Genomic DNA, 12,404 nt, shown 5'->3' on the forward strand with positions numbered 1-12,404 from the left:
CTGCCTTCAGTCCCCGGGAGGAGCGGGTCGGGACGGAGACACTAGAGAAAGGTTGGAGGGAACACTCTGCTCCCGGGTGCGCCACAGTTTCCCTTCTCGAGTCCTTCGTGACTTTCTGTGGATGAATCAATCTCCTCCTGCAGTCTCCCCTGCCCGCGACTTCAGTGTCCTCGGGAAAGAAAAGTTCTCCCTGGTCCATTCAGTTAGAAAGTACAAGGTTCTGAATAGAAGACCCGAGAGGCAGCGATTTCTGGACAAAGGAAAGGATCGAAGTCTTGTGCTACCCGAGGCTGCTCTCGCCCCCGCTGTTGGGCGCCCCGAGGCCTGGGTCGTTCCAGCAAAGATAAGGCAGACCTTTATATATTGTTTGTCTCTGTCCATGATAGATAAGGCTTCTTCTTAACCTCCTACGATTTTAAATTCTAGGCTTTACTTGTGTGAAAATGTAGCTATAGATTTTTAGATAGAGACGTGGTCAGAGAGGAAGGGAGAATATTGACCAAAGTAACCTAATGGTTATCTCTGGTGTGGTACTGGAGTGGGTTTGCATGGAATTCTTTTTGGTTTTCCTGCACTGTTTCATATTTTCTACAAGGTTCTATCTCATTAAAAAAAAATCAAACTATTTCCATTTTTAAAAAGAAAGATTAAAAAGGAAAAAAAAAGTTGGTTGCAAGGAAGATGTATTTGAATTCAGTGTCTCGAGCCAGGAGTCAAGAAGGAGGCCATCGGAAGAGTTCAGGAATCCAGGCAACGAGGCCTAGGTAGGGATGTGGACTTTGATCCTTGAGTACCACCTGGCTGGGGTGCTGGGAGAATGAGAGGGGAGAACGGAAGATTACTTTGAGCATCCTTTGTGCATGATGGCTTGACAATAGTAGTCCTGAGTTAGAAGTCCCTGCCGGGTAAGGAGACACAGAGCATAAAAATCTTGGTGTTGGAAGAAAAAATTGATCAATTGGATTTCGTTAAAATTAGAAACGTCCACTCTGCCAAAGACATTGTTAAGAGAATGGAAAGACAAGCCACAGACTGAGAGAAAATATTTGCAAAACCTATCTGATAAAGGACTGGTATCCAAAATATACATAAAGCTGCCAAAACTCACAATGAGTTTTTTCAAAAACCTAGTTTAGAAATGGGCAAAGGACCTGAATAGGTAAGTCACCATGGAAGATATACGGATGGCAAATATGCATGTGTAACAATGCCCAAACATCATACATCATGAGAGAATTGCGAAATCAAGCATCAGTGAGATACCGGGACACACGTTAGAGTGGCTATAATCCAGGACACTGGTGACACCAAAAGTCAGGATGTGCAGCAACAGGAACTCTCATTCACTGGTGGTGGGAATGCAAAATGGTGCAGCCACTTTGGAAGACAGTTCGGCAGTTTCTTACACAACAAAACATAGTCTTACCATGCCCTCTGGCACTCACACTGCTAGGTAGTTACCTAAATGAGCTGAAAAGTTTTGTCCACACAAAAACCTGCCCATGAATGTTTATAGAAGCTTTACTTATAATTGCCAGGAATTGGAGGCAACCAGGAAGCACTTCAATAGAGGAATATGATAAATTGTGGCACATTCATACAATGGAATATTACTTAGCACTAAACAGAAATGAGCTATCAAGTCATGAAAAAACAGGGAGGAACCTCAAATCTGTATTGATTGCTACCTGAACAAAACCAGTCTGAAAAGGCTGTGTGATTTCAGCTATATGACATTCTGGAAAACATGAAACTCTAGAGAGTAAAAAGATCAGAGGTTTTGGGGAGGGGGACCATGGGGTATTTTATTCTATATGAAACTATAATGGGGGATAGATGACATTATGAATTTGGCAAAACCCATAGAGTATACAACAAAAGAGTGAACCCTAATGTAAACTGTGGACTTTAGTTAATAAGAATGTATCAATATTGATTCATCTGTTGTAACAAATGTCCCACACCAATGCAAGATGTTGCTAAGAGGGGAACTAGGAGTGGAGGTGTGGGGAGGAGAAAGTATATGGAAAGTTCCTGTACTTTCTGTTCAGTTTTTCTGTAGATCTAAAACTGTTATTAAAAAATAAAGTCTGCTAATTTAAACAATTAAAATAAATTTTCAGTGTCTTGGAGCTTGGACTCCATGCTCACTCCTGTTCAAATTGCTTTGCAATTTGTAAAACAGTGCCATAATATGTAAATCCTGGGTAGCTAATTATTTTGTTATTTAAGCAGGTAATGCACACATTCAGGACATTATCAGGTAGGCAAGAAATGATGGCAATTTTTAACAGTTTTAGTCCACAAAATTGACAAGCAGTTTAGTGTAGCTTAATTGACCCATCTGCCCTTCTGCATAACCTAGCCTTCCCCAGGATCTAGGCCCAGGGCCTTGGGGTGAACTCGGATTGGTTCTGAGGAAGCTGCCAGCAAATGTGTTTAAAGAACCAATCAGGGGTTGCTACTATGTCCAGTACTATTGGGCGGCAAGGCAGTGGGGGCAGGGATGCGGGTGTAATGCACACAGTGGCTGGAAATTCTTCCAGAGGAACAAGATTGACGTTGAGGTGGTGCTGGGTGCGCCATGTAGAGAGAGACCGGGGGGGGGGGGGGGGGGGTGCTGCCTAGGAAGATGACAGATAGTCAGTCTGGCGCTTCGGGAGGGGAGGATGGTAGAGCCCAGAAGGCAGACCTAGGGGAGAGGGAGGGGGAAGGTGGTTGAGGTAGGAGTGAGGGAGGGGGAAGAATGATAAACCCAGAATAGTAATGCCTCCGGGTAGAAAGAAAAGGTGACCTTGAGGAGGGAGATAGCAGAGGCTTTAAAGCTACTGACGGTGTTTGATTGTGTAAAAGCCATGTTGTGCAAATCTGTGTATTTGTTTTATTTCTATATATTGCATCGTTGAATATGTGTATAGTTGTATGTCATATTAAATCTTATGTTGTTGAAAGCAATTAAAATACAGCAAAAAATTTTAAATCTTAAAGCGTCTTGTACATATTAACTAATACAGGTACTAGGGATTCTATTAAAATTTGGGGGCTAGCTCACGGGGAAAAAAAACTTAAAGCATTTCAGCTTCCTTTTTAAGACAACTTCAGAAATACAAACCCACTCGAAATGTTTTGCTATCACGGCAGTGTTCAAGGGAGAAAAATTCCCTGGGAAGCTGCAGGAAGGCCCACGAAAGAGCAAAGTTGCACTTTCTGTCAGCTGAGTGAAGTTCACGGCTGACTCATCTCCCAGGTCATAGTCCTGCAGCCCCGGAGAATACAGTAGGATATGCATCATTTGTGCTGAAAAGCGTGCCCGGGGTGTTGAGTTCGCGATTTTAATTGATGACTATATTAAATTCGCCAGGAGGACGTGGTATCTGGAGAGCGATTTGTGGCTTCTCTGGACACATCAGGGCAATCCACTCTCTGCAGAGACACGTTCACTGAGGATGACAAGTCCAAACGAAGACCAGCCTTCTCCCTTAAGTGGGCTGTGCAGTCTGGGCCCACCCTGCCTGCATTTACGGGCAGCGGAAACCTCCTTTGGTTGAGTATTCTTCAAAGCCTTCTGCTCTGAGAATTTGAGGGAGGCTTAAGGCTCCTGAAAGCTTTTCTTATTCTTCTTTAGGGCCAGCTTCATGGGGACAGCCCTGTGTTTCACTGATTGCTTTTGCTGTCATCATCTCGAAATTCCTATTACTTTTTCACGAGAGGCCCTGTGTTTTCATCGTGCGTGGCGCCCTGCAAATTTATTAGCCAGCACAACCCTCATCAATTCGGTCCTTTCCCAAATTAATGTACTTTAGCCACACATTTTTCTCCTGCTATTTCAGTGTTACCTCTTACTAATTTTGGTTACCAAACACTGACTCTTGGTCTTTTTGTTTTCTCTTTATTTTTTCTCCCTTCCTTTATTTCTCTTTTTCTTTTCTGCTACTTCCTTCCCCAAGCAGTGGTTAGCAGGATGGACGGATGTGAGAGGCTGACTGCCTGGGGTCAGTTCAGTTCCTGCAACATATTAGCAGGGAGGCTCTGGGCTGGTTACTCAATCTCTTCGGGTCTTCGCCTGTAAATTAGGAAGAAATATTGTACATATCTCATGGATTTTGTGAGAATTAAATAAATTAAGTATCTGTAAAGCATTAAGACATTGCTTTATACAGAATAAGTGCTAAACACGTATTAAGTACTTCAGTAATCTCTTATCCTCATAGTGCACTTGCTGTGTTTAAATATACTCAAGTTTCATTTTCCACTTTTACATTATTTCTTTTTAAAATTCCTCTCACCTTGTATTTTATTTTTTATCTTACTCATTTATTAAAAATAATATTCTCTTTTTTATTTTTTATTTATTTTAAGTCATCTCTGCCACACCCAACATGGGCTTGAACTCCCAACCCTGAGATCAAGAGTTGCAGGCTTCACAAGCTGAGCCAGCCAGGCGCCCTATCTTCTCACGTTTTAGGTCTATTTTGGCATTAATCATTTTGCTCAAGCTTTACTTAATTCCATTCATTACATCCCTCTAATACTTTTATTCTTCTGCTCTTTCTCCTCTCTGTACTTCATACACTAAGTGACTTTCTTAAAAGATCTGATTCTCAGTCTCCTTTCCTGGGTCACCTCCTGCCTTCTGTTATAACTTCTCTTGTTTTCCTCTGCCTTCTATTCTACTCAACTTTATTCTGTACCCATTTATTTCTCATTTAAGGTGTTTTGCATACCTTCCAGATATTTTATGTATTTTCTTTATGCGTTTTTACAGCCACTTACGTACAGAGCTGTCCTCCTTTTTCCTGTAAGTAGATCTCTGGCATCCCATCCGTGCTTCGGCTTCTCCCTGATTTCACAAGTGGGTGTGTGGAGCTTTTATCCTTCTTCCCTCCGATATCCTTTAAAAACTTTTTTACACATAATTCTTAAAATTCCAGCATTCTCCTTTTTCCTCATGCTGTATTGTTTTTGAGCATCATTTCTCCCATTACTATAGAGTCTATTTCTTTTTTTTATAAGATTTTATTTTATTTTTTATGATTTTATTTATTTATTCACGAGAGACAGAGAGAGGCAGAGGGAGAAGCAGGCTCCCCACGGAGCAGGGAGCCCGATGCGGGACTCGATCCCAGGACCCTGGGGTCACGACCTGAGCCGAAGGCAGACGCTTGACCGACTGAGCCACCCCGGCGCCCTGTCTATTTCTTATTTTACACTTTTCCTTCACGGATTTACATGTTTCATTTTTTTTTCTCTTTCTTCATTTTTACTCTTTCCACTCATCCTCCTCAATTTCTTCTTCTCCCTCTTTATGTATGCTCATCCTCTTATTAAATGTTTTATATTACTTTTTAATCCTTGTGTGTTAAACAAGATTTCCAGTTTTATTTTAATAATGCTTTTCATCTGTAAATTTTTACTATTTAGCTATATATATTTGTCCAGGAATTCAGGTATTCTTTTTTAATTCTATATCTTTACTCCTTGCCTCTTGACTTAATTTTTCTGTTTTCGATACTTGTCTTTCATGTTTTAGACCACCTTAATGCAGACCTTTTGCTGTTTGACACACCCCTGTTTTCATATTATTTTGTTACTTTGTTCATCCTAAGCTTGTCTTTGTAGGGTAAGTCAGGGTCCGCCAGAGAAACAGAACAAACGGGATGTGGAGAGAGAGACAGAGACAGAGAGAGAGACACAGGGAGAGATTTGAAGGAATTGGCTCACCCCGTTGTGGGGACTGGCCGGCCGCCCACTGGGCTGGAGACCCAGGGAAGAGCAGATCTTACAGTTCTGGTCCCAAGGCAGGCTGGAGGCAGAATTTCTTTACTGATTGGGTGACACCCACCACATTATGTAGGGTATTCTGGTTTGCTCAAAATTACTGATTTAAATATTAATCTCATCTAAAAAATACCTTCAAGTAATATCCAGACTGGCGTTTGACCAAACACCTGGATACAGACAGCCTCGGCAAGATACCACATAAAATTAACCACCCCCCCTCATGTGGTGGCCCCTCAGAGCTCTGTCCCTGGGAATGCCCCTCTTCGGTCCCCTCCTCCTTAGGTTTTAGGATCTGTCCTCTGCGTGTCCCGTGGGCCATCGCTTTCTCCAAGCAGCCTTAGCTAGTGTGTATTTTTTAAATGCTTTCAACAGATGCCATCCAGAGTGGTGCTCCATCTTGAGGGGTTGGTTGCAAACAAAGGTCTCCGCACCGTTCTCTCGCAGAACCACAGAACGAGGTCACAACACAAGACCACAAACTTTATTTTAAGCACGCTGTCTGTATTGCCTTCCCCTTCATTTCAACCAGCCACTCCAGGACTAGAGATCGCGGTCTCCACGGCCACCACGGAGCTAGGGACGGCTGGATGGTAGGTGGGTAGGCAGAAGGGCCATAAGACTTTCTTACCAAAATCAAGTCCTCTTTTTCTCATTAAGCACGCCCCTGGTTCCTGTAAGTTTTCTGCTAGATCTCGGACTTCCAAGAACGTTGATTCTGTTCGTTGTTGCCAACTCCGTGGTTGCTACCGTGGAGGAAGGGATATTCGGAGCCCCCAACTCTGACATTTCCATGATGTCACTCCTGCCTGTTTATCTGTAAAGAACATGTCTTGCAGGCAGGTTATAATTGACTCTTGCTTTTTTTTTTTTTTTAATCCTGTCTGACAACATTCAGCTTTTAAATTGTTATGGTTAGCCTACTTATATTTGATTTATGTAATTTGTAATTTAGGTGGATTTAAGTCTACCATCTTGCGGTTTTTCTATTTGTCCCCGTTGTTACTTGTTTTTCTCTCCCCACCCCCTTTTTCGTGTTATTCTGGATTAGTTTTAAGCAAGGATATGACACAATCAAACATAATTATTTTCCACATAGTAGATGAGTTGAATGGCAAAGTTGAACAAGAAAATTGAACGAATTATAAATGCATCTCAGTACACCACAAAAGAGATTTTCGAGGCATGAATTAAAAAATAAATGGGGATGGGGGCACCTGGGTGGCTCAGCCAGTTAAGGGTCTGCCTTTGGCTCAGGTCATGATCTCAGGGTCCTCGGATGGAGCCCCATGTTGGGCTCCCTGCTCAGCGGGGAGTCTGCTTCTCCCCTCCACTTGTGCTCTCTCTCTGTGTCTCAAATAAACAAAATCTTTTAAAAAAATAAATGTGGAAGAATGAGCCAGGGAAGGGGGGATATAGTGCTTACATGTGGGGAATAGAATCAGTATGACATTTCTTTGACTAGGGAAGTGAAAGTTGTAGAAAATATTAAAATGTTACTACTTTCAGCTCTAAACTCAATGAATGCTGCTGCCTGAGAGAGGAGCAACAAATTTGGAGTATTAAATCATGAGTAGAGTTTGGGAAATGTGTGTGAGTGTGTGTATGGGGTCAGTAGTTCTGGAACTCAGGAGGAAGGTCTTGGGCAGAAGCCATCATTCAGGTAATAATGAATCACTGCAAGTTCCTAAACATGACAGGATTGTCCAAATTGGCATTGGGTTCATGGACAACTTATTGCCATTCATTATATATATGTATATCTTATTCATTCAACCTCATCAGAAAAAGCCCTTAGATATGATTCACATTCACCTCACTTTGGCCAGTGTTAATCACAGCTATCCTCAGGGGCATCCCATATATAGTGACATCCTTTGGAATTAGAAATATTTTGGAGGATATTGGTTGTAAAGCAGTGCTATACATTTTTAGAGTGACACTGGGTGCTTGTATTTGCACTTCTTCGCTGCTAAGTACATCTCAGGCCATTGTTATCAGTCCTGCTCATTCCAAGTGGGCATGGCTCAAGCCCAGAATCTTCACACACATTCTGCCCTTGTTGATTTATTCCTGGATAAGCAGTGTGCTAATGAACACGTGCGTGATCATAAGCACTCCTGCCACCGACAGTTCCGCTGAAGTTGGACTCATGTATTGTCTGATGTTCTATCAAACAAGACGGTTCACATAACCATTATGCAGTGTTATTTCAAAGTGTCGTGTTTATGCTAGATTCGTTCTTTTTGTTCTTCATGATTTGGACCGGTTTCCACATGGTGATCGTCCTCTTCAGGCATCACAAGACACCCATCATATCCACAGTCCCAGCCTCTCTCCACAATCTTTTCCCGAGACAAAAGCCACCCATACTATCCTCTTGCTAGTGAGCTGCTTTGTTTTCTTCTATGGGACTAACTTGGGTCTTTCCATTCATATGAATTCTGTATATGAGAAAAACCTGATGCTGGAGAACCATCACTAGTTTTCTTTCATCTTGCCTTGGTGCTGATTAAATATGATAATAGAGTTTCCCGATCTACCTGTGCCATTTCAGATATGATCATTTCCCCTTGCTCATAATGGAGATTTCTATTGCATCTAAAAAATACTTGATAAAAATTATTTTAATTGCAGGGGAGCATGGTTTTAGAATCCTTATGAGTATAGACAGTAGTCCTGATTACCCCTAGATAAAAATTTGGGAACTATTAATCCATTTAGAGTCAATCTATGAAAGTCTCATCAAGAATAAAAGAGCACATTGTAGATGAATACATACAATATAACGTACATATAAATTCTAAAAACAGAACATTTTATCTGTAAAAAATTCTGATGTAGTACAAATTAAAAAATGTAACTACATGGTTAGAAATCAAATTCAGGGTCATGAGTTCAAACCCTGCGTTGGGCTCCATGCACGGGGCCTACCCAACAAGACAAAAAGAAGTTAGGATGATGGTTACTTTTCAGGGAAAAGTGACTGACAGGTAGACAGTGGTTGTCTCTGAGGTGCTGGCAATACCTCATTTCTTGAACTAGATGGAGCTTACTTGCTTGTTTTCTGTGTGAAAATTTATTGACCTACATCCTTATGATTTGTGTGCTTCAAAAAGTTATAAATCCATTCTTTAAAAGTTTAAGGATGTTATAAGTCAGTATGTATGTTATAAATCAATTCTTTAAGAGTTACTCTAGAGGGGTGCCTGGCTGGCTCAGTTGGAAGAGCATGTGGCTCTTGATCTTGGGGTCATGAGTTCAAGCCCCATGTTGGGTGTAGAGATGACTTAAATAAATTTAAAAAAGAAAAGAAAGGAGTTCATTTTAGAAGATGACCATTAATAACATTAAAGAGACTTGAGGGACACATAGAAAAAAGATCTAGAAGGAAAAGAGAACACACCACAGCATGATAGCACCCCCTTGCTTTTGCTCTCTAGAGCACTTACTCGTAGACGCAAAATTGTGCTTCTATTTTAGCAACCTCCACACTGAGGCAAAGCGAAGTCATTGGAATCTGCTCAAAATGGAGAAAACCCTATATTATCACGTGCCCCCCCCCCGGTATATACTCAGATTAATGATGACCTAGAGAGAAAACTCAACCCTCACTCCCAGTGAATGCAGGAAAAAATGATCTTGTCCGTTAGGAAAGCTGTGGAGTAAAAGAAATGGAAAACATCCCCACTGCTGAGAAGCCAGAGCCCCACAGTGGACCTCTAAGTAGAGAGGCATCCTAGATGCATTTCCTGAGGAGTTCAGGGAGCCCTAAGTCATAAACTTAGTTTGAGGTTTGTATTACTCATCTATTACTGTAACAAGTAACTCCAAATTCAGTGGCTTAAAAAAAAAAAGACAGCGATTTATTATCTCGTGGTATCTATAGGTCAGAGATTTAGGAGTGTCTTACCTGGGTAGTTGCAGCTCAGGGTCTCTCATGAGGTTGCAAACAAGACGACAGCTGGAGCTCGAGTCATCTGAACGTTTGCCTGTGGCTGGAGGATCCCGAGCCATGTGCTCCGTAGGTGCAGGCAGGAAGACTCCCTTCCTCCCCCTGGGGGGCGTCCTCATAGGGCTGCCATGACTTAGCAACTGCCTTCCCAGAGAGCCAGATCCATCACGTTAGTTCGGTCACAAAAGACCAGCCCTGATACAGTGACGTGGGGAGCTATGCAAGGGCATGAACATCAAGAGGTAAAGATCACTTGAGGTTACCTTAGAGGCTGCCTCCAGAGCCTGGCCTCTGGCCACCAAGGGTCTACGTCTCTAACATATGCAAAACACACTCACCATTTCCCAAGAGGCCCCAGAGGTCTCAAAATATAACATTTAAATCATATCTAGGTGTATGTAAGGTAACTCTGGTATAGTTCCTTGGATCCGTCCCTTGAAGAACAAAGAAAGGAAACTGTGCACCAAAGGAGAAAATGCTGTCACCCCTGCAGGAGGCTTTGGACCCTTGACTCTAGAATTAATGTCTCTTGCTCCACCAGCCAAGCCACATAGGCCCCAGGAAGTAGCTTTTATTTGTCTACACAGATGGTTTTAGCGAACATCACTGCTGTTGATTAGTATTGTAGATACACTCTTGGACTCAGGGAAGACAGCTGAAGAAATAGTTCCAAGTCCATGGGGCCGACTCACTGAACAGAAGTGTAGTCACGTATTGAGTGCTACTTGGTGTTCACTGGGGAGCTGTTACTTGTTATGTTTGTACTATGTCTAACAAACCATACTAGCAGGGCCCCTGGGTGGCTCAGTGGGTTAAGTGGCTGCCTTGGGCTCAGGTCATGATCGCAGGGTCCTGGGACCGAGTCCCGTATCAGGCTCCCTGCTCCCTGCTCAGCGGGGAGTCTGCTTCTCCCTCTCCTTCTGCCTGCCTCTCTGCCTATTCTCTCTCTGTCAAATAAATAAATAAGATCTTTAAAAACAAACAAACCATACTGGCTTAGATAGAAGGGGTGTAAATAGCATCAACACAATAATCCTTATTTATTTACGTTCTGTTTGTAAGAGTGGGACTTGAAAAGTGCAACCAACTGATTGTCTTCCATAAATACTTACAATACTTAATATGCTCACAGGCCACCCTTTGATGACTAAGAAAAACAAAACTAATGACAAAGCAGGAAAAGTGGAAAGCAATCAGTGGAGAGCAATAGTTGGAATTACTGTGTTTTGCCAAATATTTATTGATGTAAAAAAAAAATCAACAATTCATAGGGAAGGGAATGTCCCAGCAAATACGACCCCCCCCCCCACTTCGTGCCCTGAACTTCACTAGGTTGGGGATGATTTTACCTTCTAAACAATTTTTTTTTTTTACCAGTTTGGAACACCCTCATATGCTTTTATAACCATTACCTAACATTTTTCATCAGATACACACAGAGACTGTAATGACTGGTATATTGTAAACTTTTAAGTATTTTTTGAAGTGTAGCATCACACTCCTTTATTGTACCAAATGGAATCTAAAAACCATAGTGATTGAATACCTGCCAACATCCCCTGGAAAAAATAGAAAAGCATGCCCTTCTATGACAGCTGGAAATTTTATATTGATTCTCTTGCTCCTTGAATGAGTTTTATGCCAGTATAATGTATGTTTACTTAAAGTCCTTTGATCATGCTGCTGTACTAGTTTGCACCAAATATAAGTGTAAATATTGAAATCTGAGATTTTGCTGTTTGATGGGACCACAAATCTGTGTTATAATGAATTCTTTTAGTTTGAGTTATATTTTCATTACTAGTAGTATGCAATGCAAACAAAACATCACAAGCAGATAATAAATTTGAAAACCCCTTTACTGGAATATGCAACAGAAGTAAATTGGAGTTTGTCACCTCCTCCATGAAATCCCCTACAGCATATAAGACCACCTCAACTGAAGGAATATTTCCAATTGCTCTTTTATTGGGCACCCTGGCTGGAAGGGATTTTACAATTCCCCGAACTTCAGGTAGGTGGAAGCTTTTGAGAATTGTCTACTGGGAGACAGCATGATTTCAAAGAAGGCTGGGGAAGAGGAATCCAAATTAAAGGAGGACATGAAAGATCTAAAAACTAGTTTAGGCTTTTGGGCTCGTTAGCTTAATGAGTAAAACTTAGCAAGAGGAAAGCAAGCATAAAAGCTTCCTAGCAGAGGATGGTTTCGATCCATCGACCTCTGGGTTATGGGCCCAGCACGCTCCCGCTGCGCCACTCTGCTTGTTGGCTGCGTTTTTCTCCTGTGTCTATTAATGATTAAGATCACCTTTTCCACGCTGAGAAAATGATCCTTCTTTTTTCTTAATTCCTTCCCTTCTGATGGGTTTTTCGGAGTAGCTCTCCCACGACCAGGTGGCTAAGGGCCGACCCTTCCGGGGCTGCCCTTTTCCAACCTGCCAAAAGAGCGTCCGAGCTCGGGAATTTTTTTTTTTCCCCTTAATTTTATTTGTTTTTCTGGAGCCGCTCTTTGCTCAGAGAGCTGAGGAAGAGCGCGCCCAGCAAAACCCGGTGGAGCCTTTTCGGGCGGAATCTGAGGATCCGGAGCGGACCCTGAACCACCATTAGTGAGAGGAATCCTGCTGACCGCCGCGCTTGTTCTGTCTCCAAAAGTCTCAAAGACGATCGTTTG

General features: G+C 42.1%; 1 non-coding gene across 1 annotated transcript; it reads right to left on the reverse strand.

Moving 5' to 3' along the window:
* Positions 1 to 11,924: 11,924 nt before the first annotated feature.
* Positions 11,925 to 11,996, reverse strand: TRNAM-CAU (transfer RNA methionine (anticodon CAU)). The gene has a single exon. It is a non-coding gene; the product is annotated as a tRNA-Met (tRNA).
* Positions 11,997 to 12,404: the final 408 nt, after the last annotated feature.

The sequence above is a fragment of the Eumetopias jubatus genome, unplaced genomic scaffold (assembly GCF_037043125.1).
Source record: "Eumetopias jubatus isolate StellerSeaLion01/CBP00866 unplaced genomic scaffold, mEumJub1_p1.0 scaffold_6, whole genome shotgun sequence".
In the NCBI taxonomy this organism is placed as follows: domain Eukaryota; kingdom Metazoa; phylum Chordata; class Mammalia; order Carnivora; family Otariidae; genus Eumetopias; species Eumetopias jubatus.